General features: G+C 39.4%; 1 pseudogene; it reads left to right on the plus strand.

Annotated features, from left to right (window-relative positions):
• The first annotated feature begins 3455 nt into the window (after positions 1 to 3455).
• LOC136398447 (T-cell surface glycoprotein CD1b-2-like) lies at positions 3456 to 16214 on the plus strand (annotated as a pseudogene).
• The last annotated feature ends 367 nt before the right edge of the window (positions 16215 to 16581 follow it).

Genomic DNA, 16581 nt, shown 5'->3' on the forward strand with positions numbered 1-16581 from the left:
CAGTATGTAGATGACTTGTTGCTGGACCACAAGACTGCAAGGATGTGCTCGAGGAATGAATGAGCTCTTATATCATCTAGAAAAAAATAGATATAATGTCTCCAAGAAAAAGGCCCAGATGTGTCAGAGGCAAGTACCTGGAATTCATTCTGCAACAGTGAGAGAAAAGGCTAGGGGTGGATCAGAAGCAAGTCATTCAAAACATCCTGATCCCCACCTCTAGGAGACAGGTCAAAGAGTTTCTGGGTCCAGTAGGATTCTGCCATTTGTAGGTCCTCAATTTTGAAGTACTGGCAAAATCACTCTATGAGATCACAAAGGGGAGAGAAAAGGAACCCATGGAGTGAAGGCATGATCAGAACTGTGTTTTGCAGACTTTCAAAAAGGAATTGCAAGTTGCCCCAGAACTAGGCCTTCTTGATCTAGCAAAATCTTTTATACTGCATGTCTCTGTGTTATTTCAGAACCTAGGGCCATGGCCTAGATCATTTGCTTATCTTTCCAAACAATTAGATGGGGTTGCTAATGGCTGGATCCCATGTTTAACAACATTGGAAGCTATGTTGGTACAAGAGGCAAAAAAATTAACTTTAGGAAAAGACTTAAAGGTGCAGGTGCCACACGCTGTACTGAATCTGATGAATGCCAAAGGACATCATTTACTCACTGTTCCTGTCTCACTAAATACCATATCTTACTATGTGAAAACCCAAGACTGGTAATAGAAGTGGGTACCACTTTAAATCTAGTTACCCTATTCCCGGTGCAGGAGGAAGAACCATGGGACAATTGCCTGGAGGTGTTTGATTCAGTGTATTCAAGCTGGCAGGACTTGCTAGACCGACCAGCCCATGAGAGACCCAGACTGGAAGTGTTATGTAGACAGAAGCAGCTCTGTCAACTTAAAGGGAGAAAGGCAGGTGGGGAATGCAGTGGTAACTCTGACAGAGACTGTGGAAGAGCAGCACCTACCCCAAGGCATCTCCACTCAATGAACAAAACTGATTGCCCTGACTCGAGCATTGGAGCTCAATGAAGAAAAAAGAGCAAACACCTTTACTGACTTCCATTTTGCCTTTCTTACTCTCTGAGTACATGGGTCAATACTAAACAAAAGGAATTAAATCAAACTAAAAAGTTTTTGCATAGCAATGGAAACTGTCAACAAGTGAAAATAAAATACATGAACTGGAAAGACATTTTCACTAATGATAATCTGATAAGGAGACATATTAAAAATTTATAAAGAACTTATATAACTCAACACCAAAAAAAATCAATTTAAAAAATGGGCAAACAACCTGAATGCACACTTCTCTAAAAAGACATATAAATGGTCTCTAGACATATAAAACAATGCTCAACATCACTAAGCATTGGAAAAATATAAAGTAAAACCACAAAGAGATATCCCCTTCCACCTGTCAGAATGGCTCTCATCAAAAAAAATCAACAAAAAGCAAGTGTTGGTGAGAATGTGGAGAAAGAAAACTGTGTACTTTTGGTTCAACCACTGAGGAAAGCAGTATGAAGTTTCTTAAAAATATTAAAAATAAAATGGCCTTATAACCCATTGATTTTACTTCTAGGAATATCAGAAAAGAAAACAGAAACACTAATCTGAAATTATATATGCACCCTATGTTCATTGCAGTGTTATTTACAACGGCTATGATTTAGAAGCAGACCATTAGTAAACGAGGGGGTTAAAAACCTGTGTTACATTTACACAATGGAATCTACTCAGCCATAAAAAGAAGGAAATCTTACCTTTTGTGACAGCATCGATAAACCTGGAGACTGTTACACTAACTGAAATAAGCCAATCAGGGAAAAACAAATACCATATGATCTCACTTATATGTAAAATCTAATGAACAATATAAGCAAACAAAGAGGAAAAAGAATCATAGATACAGGAAATGGACTGACAGTTGTCTGAGGGGTAAAGGTTTTGGGAGGGGAGCCAGGGTGAAAAAGGTGCAGGAACTAAGCAGAAAAATAAAACCAGAAAACAAACTGATAGACAAAATAATATGTTATCTTTGACTTAGTCTGAAGCTGTACATAGCACATCTCCCAAAGTTCTGCTTGGCTCACTAAAATTTGTTACTCAAACTTCCAAAGGTCAAGAGCTACTGAAAAGAAGGTCATGTACTAGTAGTATATGCAATTTTTCTTTTTAACAATTGCTAAGGCATAAGATAATATTACTTGAAGAATAAATAATAACTAATAAGGAAGTATTTAGCTTATTAATTTTAGAATTTGGGTCTGCAGCACTTTAGTCAATGTAAATGTTTAAATATTTTCCCTTTGGGGCCTTGGTCAGGTATCACATCATCCTGATAAAGCAAGGTCGCAGGTTCAATCCCTGATCATGGCACATTATGAATCAACCAATGAATACATAAATAAATCAAACAACAATTAAATGTTTCTGTTTCTCTATCTCTTGTCTTTTCTCTCTTTAAAATCAATTTAAAAGTGATGGAAGAACTAAAAAACATTAAAAACATGAAGAAAATGAATGCTTTGACTTTTGTAAATGGTCACCAACATACGCCACACAAATTTAAGGCTAGGGCAATGAGACAAGGGCATAAAATGAGAAAAAGGAGCCATTGAGAATGCGGAGAAGAGGTAAAGGCAAAGAGCAGGAGAAGACAAGACCATGCTGAGGAAGATTGAATCGTATGGATGAACAAAAAGAATTTTCCTAAATTTAAGCAGGTGATTTTGTAACAGTCCCTTCCCATGTAACAGATGTTACAGTAAAAGACTGAGGAGGTAAAATAACCTTTCAAAACCACATAGTGGGCCCTGGCCAGTGGCTTAGGGAGAAGAGCATCGACTTAGGTATGGTCGTCCAGCTTTCAATTCCTGGTTAGGGCACACAGGAGAAGCAATCATCATCCTTGCCCTACTCCCCTTTTCTTTTCTTCCCTTTCACAGGCAGTGGTCCTATTGGGTCTAGCATGGCCCTGGGCCCTAACGATTGCTCAGTTAGAGCACAACAGCCTCAGGCAATAAATATAGCATGGTACTCAGGCATCGGCTCCTGATGGGGTTGCTTGGTGGATCTTAGTCGGATCACATGTGGGAGTTGGCCTCACTACCCCCTCTTCTCTCATTTAAAAAAAAAAAAAAGAAAGTAAAAGAAAACCATATGGTGGCTTTTTCAAGGTAGTATACAGAAAGCTGAGGTCAGGAAAACAGCTGTAAACAAGGAAGATAATAAGAAAATTTGGAACTCAAGAGCTAGAGTGGAATTGACAGGCTGAATGGAAGGGGGACTGTGGGAGACACAGCTTCTTTATGATGTCTAATGTAAATGAGGCAGAATTTTGTCCCTGGAAGAGGAAGTCACTATAGAGCACCAAGGAAACAACAGTTTGCTGAGTTCAGAGATCAAACACCAGCTTTAAGAGTCAGAAGTTCTATCTACTGGTGAAATGCTGCTTTTGCCACTTCTGTTGCTAACAGATCTCATCCCAGGTGGTGACAATGAGCACAAATACGAGCATCTCCTGCCTGTAACTCTGGCCAGAACTCTGGGTGTAGGTCGTCTCCAGCCTGTATCCAGCCCTCTTCTTCTATTTTGGATGCGGGGGATGGAGCCGGATACCCTGATACAGGCAAATGTTTCTGCCATTTTGTTGTTCAGACTCTTTCTTTTTTTCTCAACTTTTTCTGGTTTTCATTTGTTTTTCCCCATCCTCTTCTTCTTCTTTCTCTTCACTTTTACTATCCCTTCACTACCCACAGCTTTTTGAGAGCTAACCTCTTACCATGTCATCCAGGTATCATCAAATGTGAACAGCACCTGGCAACAAAATGAAGGCTCAGACTGGCAGAATGATATGCAGATTCAAGGCTGGGATAGAGACTCAAGTACTGTCATTGTCCATAGCCTTGGTGCAAGGGAAACTTCAGGAATGTGGAGGTGACTGAGCTGGAGGAAATATTTCGTTTCAATATCATCTGACTCCTTCAGGTAGTACAAGATCATGTCAGTGACTTCCAGATGACATGTTAGTTCAGTCCTGTGATCTGCGTAGATTACCAATAACTTTTCTCTCTCTCTCTCTCTTTCTCTCTGCGCACATTTATCTAGAGCAGTCCTCCTCTTAGACTCCACACCTCCACAAAGTACTTCAGATTTCTCTTGCTTCTTTCACTCTTATCTGATGAAGATACCCCTTTGTGCCTAACTCTTTCTCTCTTAAACCCCAAGCAAGAAGCCATCTCTTTTTCCACCCTTTGCCTCAGTGAACTAAAGTGTGACTTATTTTGTTTTCAGTCCATCTCCTCAGGCATCTCCTGCTTCCTCCTCCTCCCAATGTAATTCTCCCATTCATCCTGGAATGTGTACTTCCTCCTGACTTCACCACCCTGATCCTCACATAACTCCCTTCTTTCTTCTCACCAACTATTCTTTACCACAACAGTTCTTCCTGCCATTTATGACATGTATACCTTCCCCTGTTCTCTTCTTGTTGAAAAGTCTCTGAATAGCCCTGGATGGATAGCTCAGTTGTTTAGAGCAGTGGTCCCCAAACCCCGGGCCACGGACCAGTACCAGTCTGTGGGCCATTTGAAACCAGTCCGCAGAGAAAGAATAAATAACTTACATTATTTCCGTTTTATTTATATTTAAGTCTGAACAATGTTTTATTTTTAAAAAATGACCAGATTCCCTTTGTTACATCCGTCTAAGACTCACTCTTGGCATTTGTCTTGTAAGTTCGACAATTATATTTTAAAATACCACAGTTTTGGCCCTGGCCGGTTGGCTCAGTGGTAGAGCGTCGGCCTGGCATGCGGGGGACCTGGGTTCGATTCCCGGCCAGGGCACATAGGAGAAGTGCCCATTTGCTTCTCCATTCCCCCCCCCCCCCATCCTTCCTCTCTGTCTCTCTCTTCCCCTCCCGCAGCCAAGGCTCCATTGGAGCAAAGATGGCCCGGGCGCTGGGGATGGCTCCTTGGCCTCTGCCCCAAGCGCTTGAGTGGCTCTGGTGGCGGCAGAGCGACGCCCCGGAGGGGCAGAGCATCGCCCCCTGGTGAGCAGAGCATCGCCCCTGGTGGGCGTGCCGGGTGGATCCCGGTCGGGCGCATGTGGGAGTCTGTCTGACTGTCTCTCCCCATTTCCAGCTTCAGAAAAATACAAAAAAAAAAAAAAAAAGATACCACAGTTTTTATGCCAGTCGGATAATTTTATTTTGTGCATTTATCCGTCCTACCCTAAAGGCGGTCCGTGAAAATATTTTCTGACATTAAACCAGTCCATGGCCCAAAAAATTTGGGGACCATTAATTTAGAGCATCATTGTGATATGCTAAGGTTGCAGGTTTGATCCCCGTCAGGATATATACAGAAAACACAACCAATGGGTGCATCAATGAGTAAAAAGCAAATTGATGTCTCTATCTCTCTCTCTTTCTGAAATCAATCAAACAATTTTTTAAAAATAAAAATCTCTCAAAACAGTCTTATACTACTTAACATTGAGGACATGTTCTGAAAAATACATTGCTAGACAATTTTATTGTTGTGTAACTATCATAGAGTGCACTTAAACAAACCTAGATAGGGTAGCTACCACACACCTATGCTATATAGCATATTATATTGCTAAATAATTAAAATCCAGTATTGCACATTACTGTAAAAGATATATAGAACATTAAGTCAAGCAAAAGAGAAAATTATCCAATCAAGTGATGCAGTAAATATGAGAGGTATAAAATTATTGCTGATCTGACACGACATACTGTGTTTCATAAACTTCTTTTTTGTAAGCAAAAAACATACATTCTAAAAAGCAATTAAAAGTAAAATAAACACATAAACCAGTAGCATCATTTACTATCATTCTCAAGTGTCATGTACTATACATATTGCATTGTTACTCTTCTATACAACCAGCAGCACAATGGAGATTTAACCCCATCATCACCACAACGCATGAGCAATGCATTATGCTGTTATCATGGCGAAAAAAGTCACTAGGCAAATAAGAAATTTTCAACTTTACTATAATCTATGTGACTACCTTCTTGTACGTGATTTGTTGTTAACTGCAAAGCCATTGTGTGGCACATGACGCTGTTAGATTGGCTTTTGGCTTCATTTCACTTCTCAAACCTTTCTCCCCACCAAAATCCAAAACCTTAGATTGTTTCTATATCCTTATCCTTCTTGTTGCCTTTTAAATATCTTTTTTCTGTTTCTCTTGTATCGAGATCCCTTTGAAATCCAGGCTATAGGCAGCTGTGAGATGCATTCTGGGAGACCACAATAAGCTTCTTGAGCGGAGCTTTGGGAGGAGTGGATGACCTTAGCTTCCAGAATGATTCGTGTGTGCTGCCACAGAAGGCGGCCACAGAACACAGAGGAACTGCACAATTTCCTTTCAATACCAAGGTATCTCTAGTATCATAGAGAAGCTCCAGTCAAGAAGCTGCCCTTGATTTCTCTTGGGCATTCTCGGTGCAGGGAAGGTGAAACTGCAGAGACAAGGTTAGTCCTGTTCTCTCTCCAAGACTTTTCTCTTTCAATTTATACCATCTCTTTGAATTCAAAGGTACAGGGTCCTAAAAAAGGAGGGGTTTAAACAATAAATTATTTGGTTTTCAAACAAGTATGAAGGGTCACTTTCCAAAGTAGTGGGTTTCTGAGACCTTTACTCTGGATTAGTGTCATAAGGTGACACTGTCCTGCTCCTTTCTGCCCCAGTGAAGCCTGAGGCCTGGCTTTCCAGTGGCCCCCCTCCTTTGCCTGGTCATCTGCTGCTGGTGTGCCATGACTCAGGATTTTACCCCAAACCTGTACAGGTGATGTGGATGAGGGGTGAGCAGGAGCATCCAGGAACTCAGCAAGGTGACATCCTGCCCAATGCTGACGGGACGTGGTATCTCCAAGTAACCCTGGATGCTGTGGCTGGGGAGGAGGCTAACCTGAATTGCAGAGCATAGCACAGCAGCCTGGGAGGCCAGGACATCGTCCTCCACTGGGGTGAGAAAGAACTGGACCTGGCCGGAAATGGGAGGAGATGGTCCACAAACATGGAGGGAGAGGCAAGCAAATGGTGATACTTAGTGGGTGTGACAGAGAAGCAAGGAGGGAGGGAGGGTGAAAGGAACAGAAGGAGGAAAAACAAGTGAGAAAAAGAGGAAGATGAACTAAGGCAGCAATTTTCAACTGTTGTGCAGTAAGAATTTTTAAAACACTTGGCTATTTAGTCAGGGGCACTGACCTCTTTTCCCTTAGATTGTCAAATAAAAAAAAAAAGTTACAACAGTCAACACAATAATAGCCATCCAGAGTGAATAAATTAAAATAATATCTATTTTTTTCATATCTACAAATACATATTTTTGGTGTGCCACAGTATTTTACTAATTACTTTATGTGTGCCATAGGATGAAAAAGGTTGAAAATCACTCACCTAAGGTATAAAGGAGGTAAGAGTCACAAACCTGTTACAATGGTACCTTGGGATACAAACTGACCAACATATGTTTTTTTAGATACAAGCTGCAACTCAGTCCATATTTTTATTCGAGATCCCAGCGAAATTCCGAGATACGAGTCATGATTCAGAAAGCTGCCACTAGTTGGCGCACGGGTACAGTATTGGCAGGTTCATATACGAGTTGACTGACTTACGAGTTTGGTTACAAAACAAATTAAATTCGTATCTCAAGGTATCACTGTAACTGGCTGAAGCGGCACAAGAAGAAGTGATAGGAGATAGATAAGGATTATTGTGTTAGAGAATCTGAGAGGAGAAGTTGGCTATGCCTTTACATCAAAGCAGGTGAGTGATGGAGCTGACACTCAGGTGAGCAAAGGAAGGGCAGGAGACTCAGGAATGGGGTTTACAGTGACATCTGTGTGTCTTCTCCCAATTTCCAGGACATTGCACCTCCACTATGGTGATTATTTTGGCAATAATATTGCTCATCTTTATTTTTTTTATATGTATTGCATTATGGTATTTGAGGTGCCTGTAAGTTTTTTAAAATCTTTTTTTCTGTCTACCTCCCTATCTTTTTTACCACTTTTCTCTGTTTACATGCTTTTAGCCTCAATCTTTCTTTTTCTTAAATTTATTTTTAATTTATTGTGTAACATGGTTCACCAAATCATACAGGTTTCAAGTGTACAGCTGAATATACCACCTGCATCATTCTCCACCCCACCCCCACCGTCCCTATCTGCTCATCTTTTCTGCCCTTTGTCCCCTCCCTCTACATCACCTTCTTTCCCTCTGCCTACTGCCACTCTCTTGTTTGTATCTACCTCTTATCTGTTTATGTTTTGGGCTAATCCCTTCACCTTCTTTGATCCAGTCCCCTTTTCCCCTGTCCCTCTGACAGCTGTCCATCTGCTCCCTGTGTCCCTGCCTCTGCACTTTCCCCCACTTCCCATCTATTTTATGTAAACCTGTTTTATTATTGTGCTAAAGTATACATGACATGAAACTTATTATCTCAGTCACTTTTAAATGGATATTTTAATAGTATTAATTAGACTTCTATTTTGGTACAATTAATCTCTAGTATTCTTTTCATCTGGAAAACTAAAACTGTTTACACCATTAAACAACATCCTGTCATTTCCTATTCATCTAGGCCAGGGGTCCCCAAACTACGGCCCGCAGGCCACATGCAGCCCCCTGAGGCCATTTATCCAGCCCTCGCAGCACTTCCGGAAGGGGCACCTCTTTCATTGGTGGTCAGTGAGAGGAGCATAGTTCCCATTGAAATACTGGTCAGTTTGTTGATTTAAATTTACTTGTTCTTTATTTTAAATATTGTATTTGTTCCCATTTTGTTTTTTACTTTAAAATAAGATATGTGCAGTGTGCATAGGGATTTATTCATAGTTTTTTTTTATAGTCTGGCCCTCCAACGGTCTGAGGGACAGTGAACTGGCCCCCTGTGTAAAAAGTTTGGGGACCCCTTATCTAGGCCCAGACAACCAACATCCAACTTTCTGTCTATATAAATTTAACTACTCTACATACCTCACATTAGTGAAGTCCTCAGTGTTTGTCCTTTTAGGACTGGATTATTTTAATTAGCATAATGTGCTCAGGGTTCAGCTATGTTGTAACATGTCAGAAATTATTTCCTTTTTAAGGATGGCTGAATGTTGGGCAGATAAAATGTATTATGCTCACTTTGTTAAAGATAACAATGAGGAGGCCGTGGCCCAGGTGATATTAATGTGTGTTGGGGTGGGCTAAAGGCAGGCAGAATCCTTGTAGCCTGGGGCTTGGTTCTGGGATTAAGTCTTTCCTACCCTTTTTGATGTGGGGTGGTACAATCCAATCATGCCTCAGAGAAGTGACTTTGTATTAGAGACTTCCCTACTTTGTATATTGGATTAGAGGTTGTGAAGCTACAGTATAAAGTGGGGGCAAAACGGGAGTTTGCCCTCTTGGTTCCTGAGATTATCATTAGAGGAAAGAGTAGAGCCAGCAGCAGAAGGAGGCCACGTGGAGTAGGTCAGGAGAAGCAGCCAAGATGGCGGAGTGCTGAGTGAGATGCCAGTTTGTACAGAGTTTGTATCTGGGATAAGGAAGGAGATGGGGAACTGAGGAGAATAAGGCTGGTGAGCTAGAAACCTTTGATTCTAGGAAACTCGGATAAGTCAGTGGCTTTGTGAGCACTGAATGTGAGTGGGTTTTGGAGCCCAGTGTGTAGTTTTACTTGCCCACCGGGTGCAAGCTAGAATTAAAGACTGGCCCACCAGTTTGTGGCTCCGTTGTTTCTTTACTGACTGTCCGAATCCAATGCGAACCTGCATGGGCCAGGCTGCTCTGATAGTGGCCCTGGCAGCCCTGGTCCTGACTTCTGGCTTTACACTGAATAATATTTTATTGTGTTTATATAACATCTTTTGTTTATCCATTCACTTGGCAATAGGCATTTAGATTGATTCGACCTTTTGGTCATTATGAATAAGTTGTTATGAAATGGGTGTAGAACTATGACTTATGCAGAGCTAAAGTTGTTTGTGTTCTTAGCAGGTCATGTCAAAACATTCAGTGAAATTTCATCATGTCTCTTTTCCCATTTGGAATAAGTACCCAGAAGACTAGAAGCTCAGGTTATCAGCCCAAGAATCAATCTCATCATACTTTAAGAAAAGAATCATATTTGATCTACTCAGAGTTTCCAAAAGGTTGTGAGATATATCATAATTCACCCACTAACAAAAAAATAATTAAGACCTGTGAATTTATTATAAGATAACATCAATAGTGAGTTTTACCTGCTCTCCTCCAGCATGGGCTCCTCTGCCCCATTTTATAGTGTAGAAATCAAAACCTTTAATCCAATATACAAACAAGGAAGTCTCTAGTATAGAGTCACTTATCTGAGGTATAATGGGATTCCTCATGAGAGTGCACCACCCCCTATCATGCAACAGCCAAGGGTGGGGGTGGGGGGAAATTTAGTTTTAAAAAGATCTTAGTATATAAAGGGCAGGAAAGGCTTAGTCTTAAAACTAAGCCTTAGGCTAAAATGACTTTGCCAGCTTACAGCCTGTCCCTCATATCCAATGCAAACTATAAGCAAGTAAACATATAAATCATATTTATAAATTTATTTGACTAACAAGGGCCTTCTCATTTTTTGTTTCTTTTTTTTCTATTTTGATTAGTCCCTAAGCTTCAATATTTACTTCTCTCATGTAAATTGTAATAAATTTCCTGTTTTCTAGTATGTCTAGCTGTGTGTAAGGTATATAGTCCCTTTATTACTTTATAACAAAAAAATATAGGATGTTATGCTTTTATTTTTTTCAGATAAAATTTTAAAAATATGTTGTATGTATTAGAACTCTCTGTAGAACTAGAGGGCTGCTACTCAGAATACACACTTGTACCCTTTCCCTTTCTGTGCACATGATGCAATTGACCTTTTAATTTCTAGCAGAAACCAAGAGAAATTGTTAGGAGTCTGTAAAGCCAAAAGCCACGGCCACTACTATCAAAGCAGCCTGGCCCATGCAGGTTCGCATTGGATTCGGACAGTCGGTAAAGAAACAACGGAGCCAAAAACTGATGGGCTGTCATTTTTAATTCTAGCTTGCACCCGGCAGGCAAGTAAAAACACACACTGGGCTCCAAAACCCACTCACATTCAGTGCTCACAAAGCTACTGACTTATCTGAGTTTCCTAGAATCAAAGGTTTCTAGCTCACCAGATTTATTCACCTCTGTTCCCCTCTCCTTCCTTCTCCCCGCACAAACTCTATAAACTGGCTTCTCACTCAACACTCCGCCATCTTGGCTGCTTCTCCTGGCCTACTCCACGTGGCCTCCTTCTGCTCTCTGCTCTGCTATCTCCTCTAATGATAATCTCAGGAACCAAAAGCGCAAGCTCCCATTCTGCCCCTATTTTATAGTGTAGAAATCCAAACCTTTAATCCAATATACAAAATAGGGAAGTCTCTAATACAAAGTCACTTCTCTGAGGCATGAATGGATTGTACCACCCCACATCAAGACGGGTGGGAAAGGCTTAATCCCAAAACCAAGCCCCAGGCTACAAGGATTCTGCCTGCCTTTAGCTCACCCCCAACACACATTAATATCACCTGGGCGACGGCCTCCACGTGGGCAGCGCCATCTTTAACAAAGTGAGCATAATATATTTTACCTGCCCAACAGGGTCTAATTACCTTAGTCCCTGATCTGCTTTTCTTGCAAGTACAGTGCTATTTTCAGGATGAAATACCTTCCCTGGCAAACATATCACTCTGCTAAGAGAAAAATTTTTGGATTACTATCATATGACCAACTGTCCTTACAGCTTGAAACTCACTCAAACCAGTGTTAATAAGTAATTTTTCAGCTATAATTGAGAAGATAAGTAATAATAAGTGTAGGAAAGGTGATGGAGAAAAATAAACCTTCATACACTGCTGATGGAAACATATATTGTTATAACCACTGTCAAAGTAAAATCACTTCCAAACTTGTAAGAATTTTAATGAGTTTTTTTGAGCCAAACTATTGTCAATTGCCAGGAAGCAAAGTCTAAACATATTGAGAAAGTGCTTTGGAAAATAGTGTTTTCACTTACTTTATACATCAGAATCAAAGGGGAAGGTGTAAGGGGGTTACATGAAATTGGTGATAGATTAGGGAGGTCAGACACAGCAGAGCTGACAAGGCAGGAAATCTCTGGAATTGGATAAAAAGAAAAATGTATATGCTGAAATTTCTTATACATAAGGAGAAACAAGTCAGTTAACAGTTAATGATTCACATGATAACAATAACAATGAGAGGGTTGGTTGGTTCCTGCTCTGGTGAGATGCCTGTCCTGAGGGGGCAGAAAAACAAGATTACAATTACATTTTTAAAGACACATTATCAGGTACATTATTGTAGACTTAAAAGACAAAGACAGGCTAGATTAAGGTAAGCATTGATCTTTCTTAGAGAAAAATAGCTCCTCTAAGACATGATTAACTCCATAAACTGCTTCTAGTTGTAAAGTTTTCATTTTTGACCAACCTTTGTGCTTAGTTTAGGCCTCTCAGTCTGCAAGGCCACCATGCAGGCTTCCTCTGAGCTGTCAGGGTCACAGTGTGGCCCCTTTTCCATCCAGACCAGTAAGAAAAACAATATAGAGGCTCCTCAAAAAATTAAAAATAGAGTTACCATATAACCCATAAATCTCTCAGTATCTACATGAAAAATTTGAAAGCTTTTATTTCTAAAGATATATGTACTCCTATGTTCATTGCAGCATTTACTCTCTGTGGCCAGAACATGAAACAACTGGAGTGTCCCTCAATAGATGATTGAATAAAGAGGATTTGGTACATAAATATAATGAAATACTACACAGTGTGGAGGAAAAAAATGAAATATTTTTATTTGCAACAACATGGATGGATCTTGAGAATATTGTGTCAAGTGAAAGAAATCAGATGAAAAAAATAAAAAACTGTAGGACTTCAGGCATATGTGGGATATAAATCTAAAACCAACAAATGAACAAAGAAAACAAAAACTTACAGACATGAACAACAAACAGCGTGGTGGTTACCAGAGGGGAAAGAGGTAGGGTAAGGTAAAAACAGGAAAAAAATGTTAAGCACATGCTCATGTAAGGAGACTTAATTTGGGGCATTGAACACATTCAAAATACAGAGAAAGTATTATAAAACTATACACTTGAAACTTATATAATGTTGTAAAGCCAGAAGCCAGGGTCATGCAGGTTCGCATTGGATTCGGACAGTCAGTAAAGAAACAACAGAGCCACAAACTGGTGGGCCATAGTCTTTAATCCTAGCTTGCACCCGGCGGGCAAGTAAAAATACACACTGGGCTCCAAAACCCACTCACATTCAGTGCTCACAAAGCCACTGACTTATTCGAGTTTCCTAGAATCAAAGGTTTCTAGCTCACCAGCCTTATTCTCCTCAGTTCCCCATCTCCTTCCTTATCCCAGATACAAACTCTGTACAAACTGGCATATCACTCAGCACTCCGCCATCTTGGCTGCTTCTCCTGGCCACATGGCCTCTTTCTGCTCTCTGCTCTGCTCCCTCTGCTCTCTCATCCTAATCATCCCAGGAACCAAGAGCGCAAGCTCTCGTTCTGCCCCCATTTTAGAGTATAGATTCAAAACCTTCAATCCAATATACAAAATAGGGAAGTCTCTAATACAAAGTCACTTCTCTGAGGCATGATTGGATTGTACTGCCCCACATCAAAAAGGGTGGGAAAGGCTTAATCCCAAAACCAAGCCCCAGGCTACAATGATCCTGCCTGCCCCCAACACACATTAATATCACCTGGGCAAAGGCCTCCACGTGGGCAGCATTATCTTTAACAAAGTGAGCATAATATATTTTATCTGCCCAACAAATGTTATTAACCAATGTTGTCCTAATAAATTTAATATAATTTTAAAAATAAATAAATAATATTCTAATTATCATACTTTGTATGGTTCCTTTACTTTTATAGTATTTTTAAACATCCCCTTATATTTGTCATTTTTAAAAATATTTTATTCATTTAGAGAGAGGAAGGGAGAGAACAAGAAAAAGACAGGAACACTGATCTGTTCCTGTATGTGCCCTGACCAGCGATTGAACCAGTACCTCTGTGTCTTGCAGCAAAGCTCTAATTAACCAAGATCCAGCCAGAGATTTGCATTATTTTTCTTTTGCATGATTTTTTGGGCTGTGGATTGTGAGGCATTTTTGTTTTTTTTGAAGGACTTCTTTAAGGTTTCTCTTCACAGTAGAATCCTTTCATTGTTTTTTGAATGGTAATGAAAGTAGTCTTCCTTTTAAAATAAATATTTTAAACATTTGCAGCATTTTGGAAATAAAGAATAGGCTGGTGCTCTCTGCCACCATGACTAAATTAAGTTGTCTGTTAAAATCATAATTTAACAAGTATTTATGACACATTTATTTTATATTTTTCATTTGTGGTCAATAAGTTATAATTTGATATAAAATTTATCTCCTATTGTTATATGCATTCCCAGAAAGTACAGTAATTTGGAATTCAATTCTTTGATTATTAACTTCTTTCTGAAATATTAATCAAATGCATTAATTTTTATAAGTACATTTAAATAATTATTTAGAGTTAACTAAAGTAAACTTTAAAGTAAATTTTTAAAATTACATTTATTGAGGTGACATGGGTTAATAACGTTATAACAGTTTCAAGCGAACAATTTGAAAATAAATCATTGGTATATTGCACTGTGTGTTCATGACCTAAAGTCTACTCTGTATCCACCACTCTATATTTCATCTCCCTTACCCTCTCAACCTCCCCTTACTTTCCTTCTCCTCTGATAACCACTCTACTTCTGTCTGTGACTATGTTTGTTAGTTTGTTTTGTTTGTTTGTTTGTTTGTTGCTTTCTACTTTCTATCAAACATATTATTTTTTTGAAGAAACTCCATACTAGTTCCATAGTGACTGTACCAATTTACATTTTTACCAGCAGTGGATGATGTTTTTTGTTTTTCTACATCCTCTCCTGCACTTGTTATTTCTTACCTTGTTGATAACAGCCATACTAACAGGTGGGAGGTGGTGACTCTGTGGTTTTGATTTGCATTTTTCTTGTAGCTAGTGAAGTTGAGCATCTTTACATCTACTGTTGGCCATTGCTATGTCCTTTTCAGAAAAGTCTTTTTGCAGATTTTCAACTCATTTTTAAATTTGGACCTTTTTGCTTCTTGTTGTGTTGTTGAGTTGTATTAGTTTTTGCATATTTGGATATTACCCTCTCATCAGAGATATTTGTTTGCAGATATCTTCAATTTTTTGTTAGTTGCATTTTTGTTTTGTTGATGGTTGTTTTTGCTGTGCAGATACTTTTCAGTTTGATGTACTCCATTCTCTTATAAAAATAAATATACTTTAGTATTTTTGTATTATTCAAGTTAATTTTTTGGTTTTACACAGAGTATAAGTTTTATAAGAGAGTTATGTGGAATTTTCTTTCAGTTTTTGAGTTTTCAAATATAAATTTATTTTGGCCTCCTAAGAGAATAATAATTAGCCTGAACAATAAATTTTAAGATTTTCTCATTACCTTAAAATTCTAAGATATTTCCGCACAGCATTGAACATGAGGTGTCTGAAGCCAGTGTCTTACAGTCAGAAACAATGGATAAGACTGAGGGTATAATTTTTCTCAACCTGAGCAAGATTCTGTGATTCCTATATATTATAAACATAGGGTTCTAGATTAGAGGGTATTTCTGTTTTGTTTTGTTTTCTCTGAAGGACTTCACTCTGAAATCTTAGTGTCTGACATATCTTTTGGCCCCAGGTGGTCTCTGACTAAATGTCAGTTGAATGTTTCTATGAAAACCAAAAAGGTAGTGCATAAACTGCCTGCAGGCTGCCACAGCAAACATCAATGAAAAAAACAAAAGTACAGGGTCCTCGGGTTACAAGGACACAGTTCCCTTCCTACGACAGTGACACTATCTAAATTTTAGTGAAACTCAAAACACACCCTAGCCTAATACAGACAAAAAAACTTGTGCTTTTAACAGGCCACACTGGCATAGATAAGCGTACTGGGGGACGCCAAGTCCCTCACTCATACACTGTGTTACTGCATATTCTTTCACTTCAAGAAACCAAATTTGTTTGCCCACAGTCTGTAAGTATGATGCTAACAGTGTAAACCAAAACACTCATGACTCAATTTCTTAAAGTTTTTATGAGAGTGATGTTGTTAATTTGAAACATTGTATGTTGAGACCATCATAATCCAAGGACTCCCTGTAAAGATTCAATACAGTAATTAATTCTCCTATGACCAAATCCAGTCCCTATAATCACTTCCCTGCCTCCAATAAAACTCTTCTCTAATTAGACACACCGAGGACACACCAGTGTTTCCAGTATATAAATTGTGAAGAGAAAACTGCTGTTTATAATGAGGAGACCTGGAGACGCACTCAACTCATTTAAGGTAGAGTGGGAGCCCTAGGCCCTGTGCAACCACTATAGACCCACTCTTACTATATGAATGAACATCCATCACATTA

This window comes from Saccopteryx leptura, chromosome 3, assembly GCF_036850995.1.
Source record: "Saccopteryx leptura isolate mSacLep1 chromosome 3, mSacLep1_pri_phased_curated, whole genome shotgun sequence".
Classification (NCBI taxonomy): Eukaryota; Metazoa; Chordata; class Mammalia; order Chiroptera; family Emballonuridae; genus Saccopteryx; species Saccopteryx leptura.